Source organism: Pan troglodytes, chromosome 4, assembly GCF_028858775.2.
Source record: "Pan troglodytes isolate AG18354 chromosome 4, NHGRI_mPanTro3-v2.0_pri, whole genome shotgun sequence".
Classification (NCBI taxonomy): domain Eukaryota; kingdom Metazoa; phylum Chordata; class Mammalia; order Primates; family Hominidae; genus Pan; species Pan troglodytes.
The window spans coordinates 18767921-18786649 of record NC_072402.2 but is presented as its reverse complement, the minus strand read 5'-3'; the positions used below and the strand labels follow the sequence as shown (position 1 = coordinate 18786649).

The 18729-nt window shown below is 36.2% G+C and overlaps 1 long non-coding RNA gene across 2 annotated transcripts in view; it reads right to left on the bottom strand.

Moving 5' to 3' along the window:
• Positions 1 to 16326, bottom strand: part of LOC107974646 (uncharacterized) — a 162603-nt gene extending 146277 nt beyond the window's left edge. For both annotated transcript variants that reach the window (XR_001717536.3, XR_010157171.1), the window contains exon 1: positions 15865 to 16326. This is a non-coding gene — a long non-coding RNA (uncharacterized LOC107974646). The remainder of the gene's footprint in view (positions 1 to 15864) is intronic.
• Positions 16327 to 18729: the final 2403 nt, after the last annotated feature.

The window sequence follows — 18729 nt, the reverse complement described above, 5'->3', positions numbered from 1 at the left end:
CCAAAGAGCACTCCATCACATAGTGCCATTATAGATTTGCCTCCAAACGATGGAAAAGACCAAATCTTTTAAACAAAGGAATCAACCAGCATCAGGGCATGGTGAGACCATGAGCAAATAACCAGAACACTCCCAAGATATAAGGCAGAATGGCAACCTTTGAATCACTAGACACCAGATGCATTCTGAGTAGAACTAAATTCCTCCGATGTGAACTAGATTAATACCATGAGTAATCACCGCCAAGGTTAGCCATTTATCTCTTCTATGTTGCTTGGGAAAGCTTTGAGATGTGAGAGAATAGAGGTAGCCTGAATAAACTTGGTAGCAGTAAAATGGGAAAAAGCTTAGGAATTTATTATACCTTTGATATGTCTGCATTCTTCCTTAGAATCATGACTCATAGTTAAAAGTTAATTCATTCAGTATCTCTTGAATCCTAAATAAATCCTTCGGCAGGATAGGTGTGTGGGGAATACTAAGATCATTTACAAAGATTCTGTGTCCTTAAATAACTCACATTCTGGTGAAGAAGTGGGAAAAAAATTGATTGTGAAAGTATCTGCATGATTAAACCTTTGATATAGAAATGGAACTAGAGGTTGCCAGGTGTCAGCCCCAGCGGAATGAGGAGGAAGGAACCATGAAATACAATAGTCTTGGAATTGCCTCAACCATTTGTTGTGATATAGTGTTCCCCTGAGTAATCTTAATCAATGTTACACAGTTCAATTTTATAGCAAAGAAGTCTCTATATCAAAAACTAAAGACAGGACAGAAACATTACCCACACTGTGTGTGTTCTCTCAACAAAATGCTGGTCAGTGTGATTCAAAAAGGAAGAAAGTCCCAACTGTGAGTAAACCTTTGGAAGTCAGAAGTTCAGCCACAGAATCTGGTCACATGCCTTGTCCAAGAAGTCTGCTTTTGAATCAGTTTGCACTATTACCATCATCACTTGAGGAGGGTCTTCTGCCCTAGTTGTCCAAGTTACAGAATATATTATCCATCCAGTTCTGGCCAAACATGAACAATTTGCCTACTGAAAAAAAAAAAAGCAAATACGAACAAATATTGTTGATATATTTGAAACAAGAGAACTAGATTTTTTTTTGAAAAAGCATATCTAAGGGAAGAGTGGAAGAGGAAATTGGTTCTTGCAGGAAATTTCATATCCTCGAAGAGATTCTTGCTAAGCATTTTAGTAGTAGAGGTATCACTTAAAGAAAGGGTTCATCTAGCAGTGATAAAAGAGTGACTACTGACTGGGCGCGGTAGCTCACGCCTGTAATCCCAGCACTTTGGGAGGCCAAGGTGGGCGGTTCACGAGGTCAGGAGTTCGAGAATAGCCTGACCAACATGATGAAACCCCATCTCTACTAAAAATACAAAAATTAGCCAAGAGTGGTGGTGCACACCTGTAATCCCAGCTACTCAGGAGGCTGAGGCAGGAGAATCACTTGAGCCTAGGAGGCAGAGGTTGCAGTGAGCCAAGATCGTGCCACTGCGCTCCACCCTGGGCAACAGAGCGAGACTCCATCTCAAAAAAAAAAAAAAAAAAAAAAAAAAAAGACTGACTACTAAGTAGTTAATCGAAGAAGTAAAACCCAAATTTGTTTTCAATACTAAGAAAATCCCCTTTAGAGAGATGATGGATTTCTTTTTTTTTTTTTTTTATTATACTTTAAGTTTTAGGATACATGTGCACATTGTGCAGGTTAGTTACATATGCATACATGTGCCATGCTGGTGCACTGCACCCACTAACTCGTCATCTAGCATTAGGTATATCTCCCAATGCTATCCCTCCCCGCTCCCCCCACCCCACAACAGTCCCCAGAGTGTGATATTCCCCTTCCTGTGTCCATGTGATCTCATTGTTCAATTCCCACCTATGAGTGAGAATATGCGGTGTCTGTTTTTTTGTTCTTGCGATAGTTTACTGAGAATGATGATTTCCAATTTCACCCATATCCCTACAAAGGACATGAATTCATCATTTTTTATGGCTGCATAGTATTCCATGGTATATATGTGCCACGTTTTCTTAATCCAGTCTATCATTGTTGGACATTTGGGTTGGTTCCAAGTCTTTGCTATCGTGAATAATGCCACAATAAACATACGTGTGCATGTGTCTTTATAGCAGCATGATTTATAGTCCTTTGGGTATATACCCAGTAATGGGATGGCTGGGTCAAATGGTATTTCCAGTTCTAGATCCCTGAGGAATCGCCACACTGACTTCCACAATGGTTGAACTAGTTTACAGTCCCACCAACAGTGTAAAAGTGTTCCTATTTCTCCACATCCTCTCCAGCACCTGTTGTTTCCTGACTTTTTAATGATTGCCATTCTAACTGCTGTGAGATGGTATCTCATTGTGGTTTTGATTTGCATTTCTCTGATGGCCAGTGATGATGAGCATTTTTTCATGTGTTTTTTGGCTGCATAAATGTCTTCTTTTGAGAAGTGTCTGTTCATGTCCTTCGCCCACTTTTTGATGGGGTTGTTTGTTTTTTTCTTGTAAATTTGTTTGAATTCATTGTAGATTCTGGATATTAGCCCTTTGTCAGATGAGTAGGTTGCGAAAATTTTCTCCCATTCTGTAGGTTGCCTGTTCACTCTGATGGTAGTTTCTTTTGCTGTGCAGAAGCTCTTTAGTTTAATTAGATCCCATTTGTCAATTTTGTCTTTTGTTGCCATTGCTTTTGGTGTTTTAGACATGAAGTCCTTGCCCATGCCTATGTCCTGAATGGTAATGCCTAGGTTTTCTTCTAGGGTTTTTATGGTTTTAGGTCTAACGTTTGACAAACCTGAGAAAAACAAGCAATGGGGAAAGGATTCCCTATTTAATAAATGCTTCTGGGAAAACTGGCTAGTCATATGTAGAAAGCTGAAACTGGATCCCTTCCTTACACCTTATACAAAAATCAATTCAAGATGGAGATGATGGATTTCTGAAGTCTTCATTATTCATGGTAGCTGCAGCACAAGATCCCAAGATATGGATAAGGACCTGGAGAGCCAGGCAATTGTAAGACTCTGATCACCTATCAAATTAGCAGACTCTTTAAAAGAATTTTTGGCAACAGTGCAGAAAGAAAGTAATAATCTTGTAAACTAATGGCAGAAATGTGGCAACATACATTAAAATGTTAACATTCCTATTTTTGACCAGAAAGTCCACATCTGAGAATGCATGCTATGGAAATAATCAGCAAATGTGCAAAGATATTTGTAGAAATGTACCCATCCTAATGTTATATATAATTTAAAAAATTGGAAATAACTCAATGACCATAAGGAGATTAGTTACATAAATTATGGAAGAGCCAAGAGAAAAACAGGTGACCATCAAAGAGCACGATGAAAATCTTAACCTATTGTGTACATTAAAAGATGTAGATTATATTTTTACAACCAAATAAAAATGCTTATACTAGATAGTATGAAGAGTAAACAGAGAAATCTCCAGAGGGCATCAATTTAAATATTAAAGAATATGTAATAGACTGAGTGTGGTGGCTCATGCCTGTAATCCAACACTTTGGGAGGTGGAGGCAGGAGGATCACTTGAGGCCAGGAGTTTGAGACCAGCCTGGCAACCTATTCAGATCTTGTCTCTACTAAAAATTTTTTAAATTGCCCAGGTGTGGTGGAGAGCAACTGTGGTCCCATCTACTTGGGAGGCTGAGGAGGGAGGATCACTTGAATCCAGAAGATCAAGGCTGCAGTAAGCTATGATTGCACCACTGCACTCCAGCCTGAGTGACAGAGCAAGACTATGTTTTAAAATAAAAAAAGCCCAAGGGGGGAAAAAAAGGAGAGGAAAAATAAAAGATGTATAATAAAAGGTTGGCAATAATTATCACTGGGTATAGGGCATATAATCTTGAGATACTTTATATCTTTCAATATGTATTTCTATATTTATTTTCTTCATTTTGTATTTCTATATTTTCTTTAAAATTTTAATAAAAATGTAACATTTTATCACTAAAAAATGAAAGGACTATTCCTATTTTGTTAACTCTTAAGTTAACAGGCTGAAATTTCAGATGTTTTTATAATGGCTGTATTAATTTATCAGTGCTTATCAGTGGTCAGAAACAAGGAAGGGGTTAGAAATCCTGAGTGCCCCATCAGTTAGGAATCAGCAATCAGACTGTAAGGTTAAGAATTTCACAGAACTTCAAAAGCACAGGCAACGAAAGTAAAAACAGAAAACTAGGATTGCAATAAACTAAAAGGCTACTGCACAACAAAGGAAACAGAGTGAAGAGACAACCTATGAAATGGGAGGGAAAATTCGCAAAACACACATGTGATAATGGGTTAATATTCAACGTATATAAGAAACTCAAACAATTCAATAACGATGAAACAAACAACCCAATTTAAAAATGGGCAAAGAACCTGAAGACATTTTTCAAAAGAAGACATACAAATGGTCTATAGATATATGGAAAAATATTCAGTCTCTCAAATCATCAGATATATGCCAATTAAAATGACAATGAGATATCACCTCACACTTATTAGAATAGTTATTGTGAAAAAGATGAGATAACAAGCATTGGTAAGGATGTGGAGGAAAGGGAACTTTTGCACATTGTTGGTGGGAATGTAAATTAGTACAGCCGTTGTGGAAAAGAACATGGAATTTCCCAAAAAATTAAAAATAAAACTACCATATGATCCAGCAATTCTACTTCTGGGTATATATTCAAAGAAAATAAAATCAGTTTTTTGAAGAGAGATCTGCCCTCTCATGTTCATTGCAGCATTATTCACAACAGTCACAATATGAAATCCACCTAAGTATCCATCAATGGATGAATGCTTAAAGAAAATGTAGTGTACGTACACAACGGACTATTATTCAGCCTTAAAAAAGAAGAACCTGCTTTTTGCAGGAACATGGATGAACCTGGGGGATATTATGCTAAATGAACTAAGTTAGGCACAAAAAACCAAATACTACATGATCTCACTTATGTGTTGAATCTAAAAAATGAAACTTACAGAAGCAGAAATTAGAATGTTGGTTAGCCCCCAGGGGCTACAGGTGCAAGATGGAGATTAGGAAAATTTGAGGAAAAGGATACAAAATTTCAATTGGATAAGAGGAGTATTTCAGGAGATCTATTGTACAACATGGTGACTACAGTTAATAGCAATGCATCGTACATGTAAAACTTGCCAAGAGAGTAGATTTTACCACACACAAAAAAATGATAAGTATGTAAGGTAAAGCATATGTTAATTTGCTTGACTCAGCCATTCCAAAGTCATAGCATCAACATCCCCAAGCCTTCAGAGTCAGCCTCAACTCTTTCCCTCATTACTCCACTGGTACTATAAATTCTGCCTCCTAAACATTTCACATATTTCTTCTCCACTTTCCACCTTTACTGCCACTACCGTGGTTTCAACTTTATTATTTCTTTAGGTTATTTCACTAGCCCTTCAATGGCCACCAAGTCTTACACCAAGCTAACCTCCCTCCTGATATGCATATCTAATCACGTCATTCCTCTGTTTAAAATTCTTCATGGGGTTCTCATTGCTTTCAAATTCTTCATGGCCTGTTCTTACCCTTCCAGACTCAGCTATCCTTACATCCACACATATACTGCACTCCTGTGTCCCCTAAAAGTATTTCCTTCCTTTTGCCTCCATTCATTTGTTCATGCCTCTACTGTTAAGATTCATCTTAGTAAAGACCCACTCCAGAGCCAGTGGAAAATTAACTGAGAGTTCCTCACAGAGAAGACGACTCCATAGTAGGAGAGTCACTATATGGGAAGCCGTAGGTCATGTAATCCTGTAGAGGACAGGAGTCATTTTTGAGTAAAATCAAGATCAATTAAGCCATATGGAAGTTTATGGCAAAACAATATTACTCATAAAGAAAACAAAAAAAGGGTAGAAATAGAAGTTAATGGTGGTTCTGATGGTCCTGGGGCTGTGCTCGGTGGCTCATGCCTGTAATCCCAGTGCTTTGAGAGACTAAGGCAGGAGGTTGCTTGAGCTCAAGAGTTTGAAACCAGGCTGGGCAATGTAGTGACAGTGAGAGCCTGTCTCTATTTATATATTACATATATAACAAAATAGATATATAAATATTATATATATTAATAGATATGTACATATTATATATAATATATAGATATATAAATAGGAAGGAGGATTAGTTGAGCTCATGAGTTCCAAACCAGGCTGGGCAATATAGTGAGAGTGAGATCCTGTCTCTCTCTATATATAATATATATATATTTTTTTTTATATATATATTTATATATATATTTTATATATATATTTATATATATTTTATATATATATATATAAAATCTCCTTTATGTTATCAGGATCACTATTTTTTGTGTGTATGTATATATATGTATATACACACACATGCACACATACACAAAAATTATGTGTGTGTGTGTATATATATGTATATGCATATAAAAAATAGTGATCCTGATAACATAAAGTAAGAAGAAATAAAAGTTTAGAAAAGAGGCCTTGCCCAGTAATTCAAACTTCAGACAATAAATTGAAAGTTAGTGCTGGTAAGTTGCTTTTATTTAGAAACTGGCTCCTTTCAAGGAAATGAGGGTAAAACCAGTGTAATTGCAGAGCACAAGCTGGAGTGGCTGGAGGGCTCATAATGATGCTTCCAGTGGTCACTTCTACCAGTCTCTTTGGCCATGCTTGACTGATCTAGTGCAGAGACATATGGCCCAACCTAGATAAAAATTCTCTCTTAGGAATTTACAAAGTAGAACAGGCACAACCAGAGGCAAAAGACAGAGTGAGTATAGTCCATCATGGAAATGACTTAATGATTTGCTGCTTCTGGCCTCTCCAGCACAACCTTGGTTGCCTTCCCTCTGGAGGTTTGGTCTGGATTGTCCACGGTCCACCACCAAATATCCTTTGTGACTTGAGTACACCAAAAGGTCTTCAAATTATTTGAGAACAAATCAAGTTAGAGATCAATATGTTTAATATGAGTTCTTCTGTGTGAAAATAGAGAGGTACTTAAAATTTAGATTTAAAACAACAGCAGAATGAATCCTGATCCTATGAATGTGTTGCTTTCCAATGTTTGTGGGAAGTGCCCGCAGACTTCATGCCTGTAAGCTGCTCTCCTGATTGGTGCTGTGGCCTCTAATGGTCATCAAGCAACTTAATCATAGGTGTTGCAGAAATACACAATAGAGATGAGGAGACAGACATCTGGGAGGATTGCCATTCTTTGAGGGGTAGGGTGTGTTTGGGGCAAGTGTTAGGGACAATGGTCTGTAGTACAAAGCACTGAGGGTGATTCAGACTCAGTGTGAGTAGATGCTGGAAGAATCTCTCCATTTGGAAATACTTTCTAATAGATCCTTCAACCCACAGGTGCATTATACTCCATGACAGTACTTAACCTACAGAGACCACTGACTGCCTTATATGTCTCCCTCACAAAGCTGAGCTCATGGTACAGAGGGACTGCATGTTCATCTCTGGGTGCCCAGCCCTGAGCAGAGTACCTCATACAAGAGAGACCATAAATGTTGCTGAAAGTACATTGAATAAACAAGGGCACCAGAACACTATTTGGAGCACAAAGGTAGTATTTTAATCTAATCTAGGTAAATGTGGAAGAGAATGGCAGAGGCAAATAATGAAAATAAAGGTGTTTCTCAAAAAGCAAATAGAATGCCTTTGCATAATATTATCTTTCAGACTGAAAATAATTGCCATATTCTTCTAACTTTCAGACATTACATTGATGCTGGAAATAGGAGAGAAAAAAAGCAAATTAATCATGTTGGTAGCAAATGCAAGTATGTGTTTTCTTCTTTTGTCAAATCCCCGTATTCTAGAAGAATAACGTCTCTGTGCTCCTCTTGCATGTTTATGATGTCTAGTGAAGTGTTAATCTTTAACTACAGCAGGGATCAATCACAATGTGCTTAACAAAAAAACATAATCCCCCTGCCTTCACACCATGTAAAATATTTGCACTGCTTTATTGGACACAGCTAACTGTACTTTTTAAAAACTGTCTATTCATGATTTGGCCGTATCTTAAAATTTTCCTGTATCTATCAATGAAATGTGTATTTGAAAATATGATTTCCACCTTTGAAATCTCAGGATGCAGAATCACTAGAAAATAAGAAACTAGGGTAAATCTAATTTCACTAAGGTTTGTCTACAATCAAAACATGGGCTTAATCTCTAACGGAGGTCCTAGCGGTCCTGCAGTGGATATCAGCAGGATGTTATTCTTCAACTACAAACAACAAGTAAGATCGGTACAAAATGGGAGTTTAAGGTTCAGTTTCAATCAGTTTCTCTAGTACTTATAGAAGGATAATAAAAAGCAGTGTCAAAGAAAATGCCATGTATGATAAAGCTATTCCCATAATCTGTACAAAAGCTCCAGCACTACAGTGAATTTGGCAGAGCCTAGAGTTGCATTCTACTTGTCAAAAACAAAACAAAACAAAAAAAATAATAATAGAACAAGAGTCCTCTTAGAGGCTTAATTTTAATGTATCAAAATATCGTATTTTTTTTCTCCCTAATACTCCAACGTTCAGAAAGGATATACATCATTATTATAGAACTTTAGAGACACCACCGCATAGTGAGAAAGTATGCCTTTGGAATGAACTACAACTCAATCTAAATACCAACTCTGCTACCTTTGGCCTCAGTCTACTCACCTGTAAAATGAGATAAATGATATCCATCTCATCGAGTTGACATGAGAAATGAAGCAAGTGGGATAATATGTAGAATTCCTAGTATAGGTGACTATTTAAGAAATTTACCTGTGTGGGAGGCTAACTGATTTCTTCTAATGCATGAAGATATGAAATCAAAAGGGACAACATATAAAGGAAGAGAGGAAAGACAAGAAATACGGATCACAAAATATAAGAAAACAAATATCCTGAGGTGTAAACGTCAGGATTAAACGCCTGCATGGATTTCTGATGGTGTTCCCATATTATAGGGTTGGCCATCCCTCCATGACTCCTTGGGCCCTGCGGCATTCTGAAAATGACCACTTAGCCCCTGAATTAATGGCTTTATGGATCTGATAACAGCTTTGCTAACTTGTGCTCTTTCTTGTGCCATATCAGACAGAGTAAAAAAGGCCTGATGGAGATAACAGCTGGAATAATTATAAAAATACGTTTTCATCCACTGTCTTAGAGAATCTATGTTTTTACATATTGTCTTAAACTCCACTTGAAAATATTTTCAATCTTTGAAAATATCTGAGATTGAAAATGTTTTTCATTTTTTATTCATTATTGTGCACATTCCTCCATTTAACTGTTACGTTTGTGCCTTTAAGGTCTGGACCTAAGTTTTTCAAACATTTGGAAAATATCCTGTATAAATAAACAAATATGGTAAGAGCGTTGATTAATTGTCACTAATCTCATCATCTTGACCAGGAACTTAAAAAAGAAAAGAAAGGAATTTTGTCTCATTGATGCCCAGAGGAGCACTAATGAGTTATGAAACCTTTCAGAGTCATAGAGCAGAAGAAAAATGGTTGCCTAGGTAACAAGGCAACCCAGTCAGCTGCATACACTCTCCCAAGAGCATCTAATTTATTCAGCAAATGCAGGCTAGAACAGGTGGCTAACTTAGATGAGGCCAACAAGCTCTAGCTCCCAAACAACGGCACCCGCCACATTTTCTTGTACACAAGTTTCATTCTTGTCCCTTATAAAGGAAGAGTTAACAAGGTGCATTTCAGTGTGGCTCATAACACTTCAGGAGAGAGAACAGCTATCTGCATTTGTCACTTAAATTTTCTACCAAAAAAAGTATATGATTTCAAGAAATGGTTGAAGCCAACAACTTAATTTTACTAGTTATCTTGAAAACAGAAATTGTCCTAACCCCAGTTATAAAAATCAATTATTCATCTTTTAATAAATCAAATATTTTTGTGAGTGTTAATAGCAAGAACTTATCACTAAATTTTACAATTCTTGATTTAGATGATAAATAGCTGCCGAAATTCCAGTTCATTCAGGCATCTGAAAGCATTTAGGTATTTGTAACAAATTTTATATTGTCAAAGGGGTAAGGGAGGAATAATACCAAGCTAGGCTCTATTTATTATAACATTAAATTTAAAAAATCTGAAAAACTAGCCGTAAAGTATATACTTATTTTCATATTAAGTAAGAACTTTTATGATCCAGGCCCAGTTTCATTTTCTGGCCTCCTGTCCAAACACATTTCATAATATATCCTAAACTTCATCAACAGAAGCCAAACGAAATCTCTTCCTCACCTCTCTGCACTTAGTATTTGCTGTTGTCTCTGTCTTGGGACTTCTAGGACTAGATTCCCTGTTCAGTTCTAATCCATGTTTCAAGGATAATATCAGGCATTTTCTTTCCCCAAATGCCTTCCCTCCCCTCCCCAGGAAAAAATTATAAGCATTTCCTTGTGTTTCCTCTGCAAGTGATTCCACTGTTTTATTTCCATATCTGCTTTCTTCTTCAGATTGAGTCCCCCAGAACTTAAATATGTTCTATTCACTTCTTATCCCCAGAGTACCTGAAACAGTAGAAAATCAAAGATATTTGACAAATGAATGAATAAATGAATACATGAATGAAATATTCTTTAGTGACACAAAAATGTGCATAAACCTAAGATATGACAAGACATTTTCAGAAATTAAAAAATCTCACTAATGTGGACAAATGAGTAATGAAGTGTGCTTGCATGAGGAAAGAATCTACATTTTTTAATGAGTGGAACCTTTCCCTCGAATGAAGTCATAAATGCAGCATCTCTTTTTAAACCTGATATCAATCCATCTCCATCCTGCTGTTCCTGCACAATCCCACACTTAAAGCATCTACCAAAAACCACAGATCTCCAAGAGCCAGAGCTTGAAAAATACTGGGCTCGACTTATTACACATTCAATTTTGCCTTGCTACTGCCCACTAAACAGAAATCACATAAGCAAACATTTGTTGAAAAGGATATTTAAAATAGAAGAGAGCATTTGCTAGGAAGTTCAGGTCTTGGTATTTCTCTATTGATCTGCTTTGAAGTCTTGCCGTTGTTTCCAAAGGTGACCCTTGCTGAGTGAGGCTGTTTCCTTAGCAACAGGATGACTGCTTCCAGCATGTAGAGAACATGCATCTATGTTTCTGTGGTACTCAACCAACACCCTGAGATGCTATGCTGCTTCAAAGAAAGCAAGAATCTCTCCTTTTTAAGTACCAGATTGGCTCTCCAGCCTGTGAACTGCATATTACTCTGGAAAACTAGAAGTAATGATAATTGTCCAGAAATAATTTCCTCATCTCATAAAAAGGACACAACCTCTACACTGATGCACTTTTATTCTCCCTGCCTAATTACTCCACATGTCCGCCTATGCACACGCACATACACATACATACGTGCACACATACACACCATTCTTTCTTCTTTGCTTTTTTTTCATTTTCTGTGTTAAATTTCTGTACTGGCTATCAATTCTTTCTTTTATATTTTGCCTCGTTTCTATTTCCAGTGATGGCTTCTTCATACATCTCAGTTTCCAACACCAACCAAATTACAATTTAGAATTAAGCATCAACAAATCATGACAAAAAAAAAAAACAAGGCTTGGTTGGAGCAACTGGCACTTGGTCAGCACACATAACCGCTTGCTATTGCAAAATGAGATGGAAACATATAGTAGACTGAAATTCATGTTGTTTATCATCAATTCTTCCATTAATTCACATTTGTTCATAATCTTTTAAACAGTATAGCAACACTTTGTTGTCCTTTATGCCTCCTAAGAGCAATTTTAAAATACTTTTCCTGCTATCAGTGAAAATTCTTTCTGGCAATTTCATACAATTGTGCAGTCATATCACAAAAGGGCTGGAAAACCTAGTGCATCAGCCATACCTCCATATTAATGGAATTATTTTTGTCTGAATTTTGTGCTCATAAAAGGGAAGAAAATTACTGAAGTTGTATAGGATTTTCTTGGGAAAAATTCTTCCTAAAAGATATTTCCTGGTATTCTATTTATGCTGTTCAGTAGGTAAACAAATAAACTAGACTTTTAGAATGCTAAGTAAATGAAGTTTTAGAATGCCATATCAAAATGCTCAAACTCATAGCCCAGCTTTTTCAATGTAGTATGCACAGAATCCTAAGTGTGAACAGGAAATGTGCGAAGGCTTCTTTTGCATCCGAAGTATCCATGGAATACAAATGTTAAAATACCGTTCGACAGAAGTGTTATAAATCCATGAATTTAAAATACATTTTATTCTAATAAACTTGGAAATTTATGCCTGCAATAGACCCGGGAAATAATGCAATCCCTTGTTTTATATATGAGAAAACAAACGCCAAGAATCAGTAAGAAACATACCAGTCCAGATTAGTTGCAGACCTTCAACTAATATCAGAAGGGTTTTTGATTCTTATTGGTTTAACTTATAAAATGTTCACCATAAGCTTCTTCAAGATAAGAATTGCATTTTGTCTTCATTGTTGTGTTTTAATTTATAGCTTAATGCTCAACTTTCAATAATTACTAACAATTGTTTATGCATGTTATGTGTGTGGCATCATCTGATAGGAACGCTTCCAACTGAAAATAACAGGAAACACTATATAGAGTGGGTGGCTTAATAAATATTGGATAATTTTTCTGGCATAACAAGTAGTCATGAGGGAAGCAGCTAGCATTGGTTCAGTGGTTTGACAATTTCTGAAATTCTCTTGGGATTTCTCATGTTTACTTCCTGGTTGCAAGATGACTGCAGTAGCTTTCAGCATTGCAGTCTTCCTTCAAGAAAGAAGGAAGAAGGAGCCATGCCAGGGATTATATCAGGTAATACCTTATAACATGCCCTGACATGAGGAAAAGCAACATCCTTCCTAGAGCTCTTAGCAAGTTCAGGCCATGTCTTAGTTTCCAGAACTAAAGCATATGGCTGCTCTCACTGCAAAAGAGACTGGGGACATAAGAACTTAGGTTTCTTCCAACTGTTATGGCAGAAATGATAATGGAGAAATGGATTTAAAATACTTTAGTGTGAGCCAAAAACATTAGATGCTTATGTGAAAATAGAGAGAAAAAATAGAAACAAATGAAGAAAGAAACCAAAAAAAAGATAAAGAAAGAAAATAGAAAACATGTATTCCACTGCAATCTTAAAACAGGAAATATGAATTATTCAAAATGAAAAAGAGAGGTGATATGAAGCCACATATAAATGTTTTTCAAGTTCTTTTTGTGGTGGACATTGTCACTAGTAACCAAAGCAGACCCACAGAGAGTGTGTAGCAATTTCAGCAGGCATTAAGAACCTGTGGGTTGGTTGGGCGCAGTGGCTCAAGCCTGTAATCCCAGCACTCTGGGAGGCTGAGGCGGGTGGATCACGAAGTCAGGAGATCGAGACCATCCTGGCTAACATGGTGAAACCCGGTCTCTACTAAAAATACAAAAAAATTAGCCAGGCGTGGTGGCGGGCGCCTGTAGTCCCAGCTACTCGGGAGGCTGAGGCAAGAGAACGGCATGAACCTGGAAGACGGAACTTGCAGTGAGCCGAGATGATGCCACTGCACTCCAGCCTGGGTGACAGAGCAAGACTCCGTCTCAAAAAAAAAAAGAACCTGTGGGTTTTGCCAATTGTCAGGTCAAGGGAAAGCTCCAGGTAAACTATTGCTAAGAAATTGTAACCACTTCTGAATGTCCAAAACTTAAAATCACTACCCTACACGAATAGTGTTAATAATTTTTGTATACTATTCTTAACACATAATTTGGAAGGGTTATATTATTATAAGTTTTTTGTTGTCTGACTTTAAAATCACTTGCAAGTGTTAGAAAAGTACTTACAAGTATTGTAGAAGCTCTTTCTTTTCCTTTGGGTCAGTGCCATACAGTATAGAAAGCAAGTAGGCCATATTAATTGCTTAGTATCAAGTCAGAAGCTTCAATTTCTAGGGCACCTTTGACTCATTGTCCTACTAAAAAAGAAAGTGCAAAAGTGCATGCTACCTCCTCCTCCTCCCCAGTCCCTGCTAGGATGTAAGCTCCATGAGGGTAGAGATTCTGTTTGTCTTGATTTCTACTATATCTGTAGTGTTTACAACAGTGCTTGATACAAAATAGTTATTCAATAAATAGTTGTAGCATGAGTAGGCAAAACTTAATCCAGTTAAGACCAACTGCCTACTAGGCAAATATTATTTTACTTGGAGGTGTAATTCAATACTTTCTGCAACACCCTACTGCAACATAGTTGTACAGCAATATAGTTAAACATCAGATCCTTCCTCAGAAAACAGCTTATTGAGCCAAAGAATGAAACTATAAGGATCTTGAGAGTGAGAGCCACATACTTATCTTTTGTCTTCCTTGCCAAACCCAAAGCCTGACACATAATAAATGTTTGTAAAATTAATTGCTGACCAGTTTTTATATTGAGCAATTACTAAAGTGTTGTCAATCAATATTTTAGTCCAAACCATTAAAATAAAACTAAATTGACATGTTTCCAATAAACATCCAACCTCTGAACTTTACTCCTAAGAACATTATTCAAGTTCAAAAGTATTCAACTTTCCAACCAGAAAACTAATGAAAATCACAGAGGTAATTCATAATACCCAAGTCAGGGTGAAGTATACACTTATACATGCATACATTACGGAGCACTTTTTATGGAGATCATTCTGGGTTAGTAAAATAAATAACCATTGACCTTAAAGAATACAAATTCAAATTGTGAATGTCCACTTATACATGGATTTTTTTTCCACCTCTGCACCCTTGAGACAGCAAGACCAGCCCCTCCTCTTCCTCCTCCTTCTCAGCCTACTCAGCATGAAGACAATGAGGATGAAGACCTTTAAGATGATCCACTTCCACTTAATAAAAAATATATTTTTCTTCCTTCTGATTTTCTTAACATTTTCTTTTCTCTAGCTTGCTTTATTGTAAGAATATAGTATATAATATACATAACGCATATAATATATGTGTTGACTGTTTATGTTATTGGTAGGGCTTCCACTCAACAATAGGCAATCAGTAGTTAAGTTTTGGGGGAGTAAAAAGTTATATGCAGACTCTCAACTACATAGAGGTCAGAGCCCCTAACCCATTTGTTGTTCAAGAGTCAATTGTATTCTCAAGGAGATGAAAAGGATCCTGTTAAGAACCCCACTGGGTTTTTCTCTAAGAAGCAGAACCAAATAAAGCTATGAAGAATAGAATTCTTCATGTGTTTTTAATTAATTTTTATCTATGCAATCCAAGTACAATTTGTAACAAGTTAAAATGGAGATAATATGATTATTCATGGCTGGAAGATTTAAAGCATGATTTATTGAAATTGACTAATTTTTTGCTTACTACTTAATCCAGCCTTAAAGTAGAGCTCATTGTTAACCTCAAGGTACAATTTTATACGACAGCAATAGATAAAGTAAATACATGAGTTTTCAACAAGTCAGATGCTGCATTTGTTGAAATATTTTTAAAACAAGCTCTTTCACTTGTGGCATTTTTACTACGTTACACACAAGCTTAGCTAAGTGAGCATGAGCCATGTTAATATCTTGTGAGTATAAATGTACAGACTGCTCTTATTAATTTCAGTGAAGCCAGAAGTACAGCATCCTTCTCACATAAGTACAAGCACAAAGACATTTTGAGTTAGGCATTGTATTCCATGAAATGAAAAGGAACAAGAGCATAAAAAAAAAAATTCCAAGCAAAACACACAAACAAATACAGGAATAAGTTGGAAACCAGAAGCCTGAAGCGTTAATTAAACATTACCTTTTTCTCATAGTGAGAAAGATGCATCATGGTCATTTCTGTCTTTTCTCACCGTGCTTATTTCAAAACCCCAGCTGAGAAAGCAGCTGTGTAGAGCAAGGAACTGGTGAGCTCAGCAGGAGTCCTGTATCCTAATGCTACTCCCAGAAATTCAAGCTTTCTTTCAGTTGCGGTGTTGTCATTTACAATGCCAGAAATGTGGAGTGTTGTCCTCTTTTCCGCAGCAGTAGTAAAGATCATAGTGATGGTTTCTTTAAAGACTTCAAAAGCCTAAGTCACACTGTTTTTATTGTTATTTATTTTCAATGTAGCCTCCAAAGAGCCAGCATTGGCTAGTTTTCAAAATATTTGAAATTGTAGTGAGCTTTCATTAATCATAATGTTAATGGAATAGATGATGGCAAAACAGACATGAAAGTTGAAGCATATGGCAGAGGGACTGTTGATTGCATTTCCCCACTCCCCATGACCAAAAAGAAAAAGAAAAAAAAGAAAAAAGGAAAATGCTTCACTGTTACACTGCAATTTTTTTCCCAGATTGCAACATTGAAACCCTGATCTTTAATTGTAAAGAAACTGTTTTAAGCTTCTACTAAAAGTAACAATTCAAAATTAGCTGCAACCTAAAATAAAGCTGCATTTCTTAAAATCCCTTGGAAATGGAATTAATTTATATCTGTTTCTATATAGTAGCATTAAACTGTTTTACAAAGTGCTCTGAAAAATAATTACAGGGAGAGCACTGAGCAACACAATGGCTGCAGGACATGATTGATGCTGTAAGATTGTCATGAATGAAGAAAGCATGTCGTATTTGGAGCCAAGAGTCCTAGTGGAATTGAGCCTTCAACACACACAGAAAAGCAATTGTCTACATTTCTGAAAGTATCATAGCTTTTAAATACATATATGCTTAATGTATGAAATCATATTCATACTTATAAAATAGACACGTGTGTTGGTATAGATACTTAAAGGCATTCAGCTTCAATATTTACCAGTCTCAATACTTAGAGTAATTATTAAAATATTTAAACTCAAATATCAACCATTTTAAATATATATTTTATTATTGAGTACATTTCCTTTTGGCTTCAAAACTGTAATCAGATATAAAAGTTAGTACACGATACCTGAAAAAGGATTATATTCTAAGTTATTTTATGAGTGTTTTTGTTTGTTTGTTTGTTTGATTGATTTTTGAGACCAAGTCTCACTCTTGTTGCCCAGGCTGGAGTGCAGTGGCATAAACTCAGCTCACTGCAACCTCTGCCTCCCAGGTTCAAGCGATTCTCCTGCCTCAGCCTCCCCAGTAGCTGGGATTACAAGGACCTGCCACCATGCCTGGCTAATTTTTTTATATTGTTAGTAGAGATGGGGGTTTCACCATGTTGGCCAGGCTGGTCTGGAACTCCTGACTTAGGTGATCCTCCCGCCTCAGCCTCCCAAAGTGCTGGGATTAGAGGCATGAGCCATTGCACCCAGCCTCCAATAGGTATTTATAAGATTATATTCAGTGTATAGAACTTTATCACCGACTTAAAACCAAGATTACATACAATAAAAATTCAGATTCAAACATTATTGACACATTTTCTTTCAGGAAGTGGCCTTTGTTTCTCAAATAAACATTTAACCAAAATTACTTGGGAAAAGAGTAAACTAATAGATGAGTATTCTTGAGTAACATCCCAAATTTAACAGCTTAAAGCAAAACACAATTACCTCATTTTGAAATTTTAAATCCACTAATTTATAGAGAATCATGCAGCTCAAATATGTTGCCATAACATTTTGCTGCATGCTCATAATCATTTCTTTCTTTCTTATTCATCCATCCATTTATTCACAATATCTGCTGAGATTTCTGCCAATAGCTGACATTTTTGCCCTGAAGAAATACTTCAGATTTTGCCTAGTCAAACACCGTTTTCAAAAATAGCCAATATTCACTTTTAGCATCAACAAATATATTCATCTGTCCAAAGATGCTACTCAGTATAAGAAAATGAATAAGGTAGTTATCAAGAAATTGAATATGATCATATCTTTCAAAGTAATATTTTAAAGTTGCATTTCTCACCATACCCCTAAATTACTTCAGATGGATTAGAGTTAAACTTAATAGTAAAATCAAGTTTGGGCCATTGGAAGGGTGTATGAAAATAAGAAGGGCATGGTAGAAAGCACAAAGGGAAAAAATGGGCCTACGGAACTACATAAAATTTTAATATGCAAAAAAATTTTTTTTACTAAACTGTAAAAGTATTTTCAATTCCTTGAAGAACTAACATTAATTGAATAAGAAACACAAGGCCCCAACTGACAAATAACATGAAGAGATACTCCAAAAAGAGCAAATGCAGAGGTTAAAAAAAATCAACCTCACAAATAATTATGGAAACTCAAGTTAAAAATTAGATTCCATCTTTGCGTATTAAAATAATCCATTTTTAAAATGTACAATTCACAGTAATGATGGAGGTACAGTATCATATATTACTGTTAATAGTGACATATGGCAATTTGTCAGGAAAATATGGTTATAAAAGAGAACAAAGAAAAATGACCACATATTTGATACTAATAGCCATCTCTGAGATTCTATTTTTTAGGAGGAAACTGTATTTACAATGGTGCATAAGACATTACATCATAAAATTGAAAATATGAAAAAATCTAAATATCCAATAAGAAGTAGTTTCAGAATGTGAAAACTTGCCCTGGCAATGGGAAGTAAGAGAAGGCTGTAATAAATACACACTCAATATCAATGATGACCTAAGCATGATGTGTTTGTCACCATGCCTGAAACAAGATAGCAACAAGGACATTCTGCAACCACAAAACAACTAAACAGCCCTC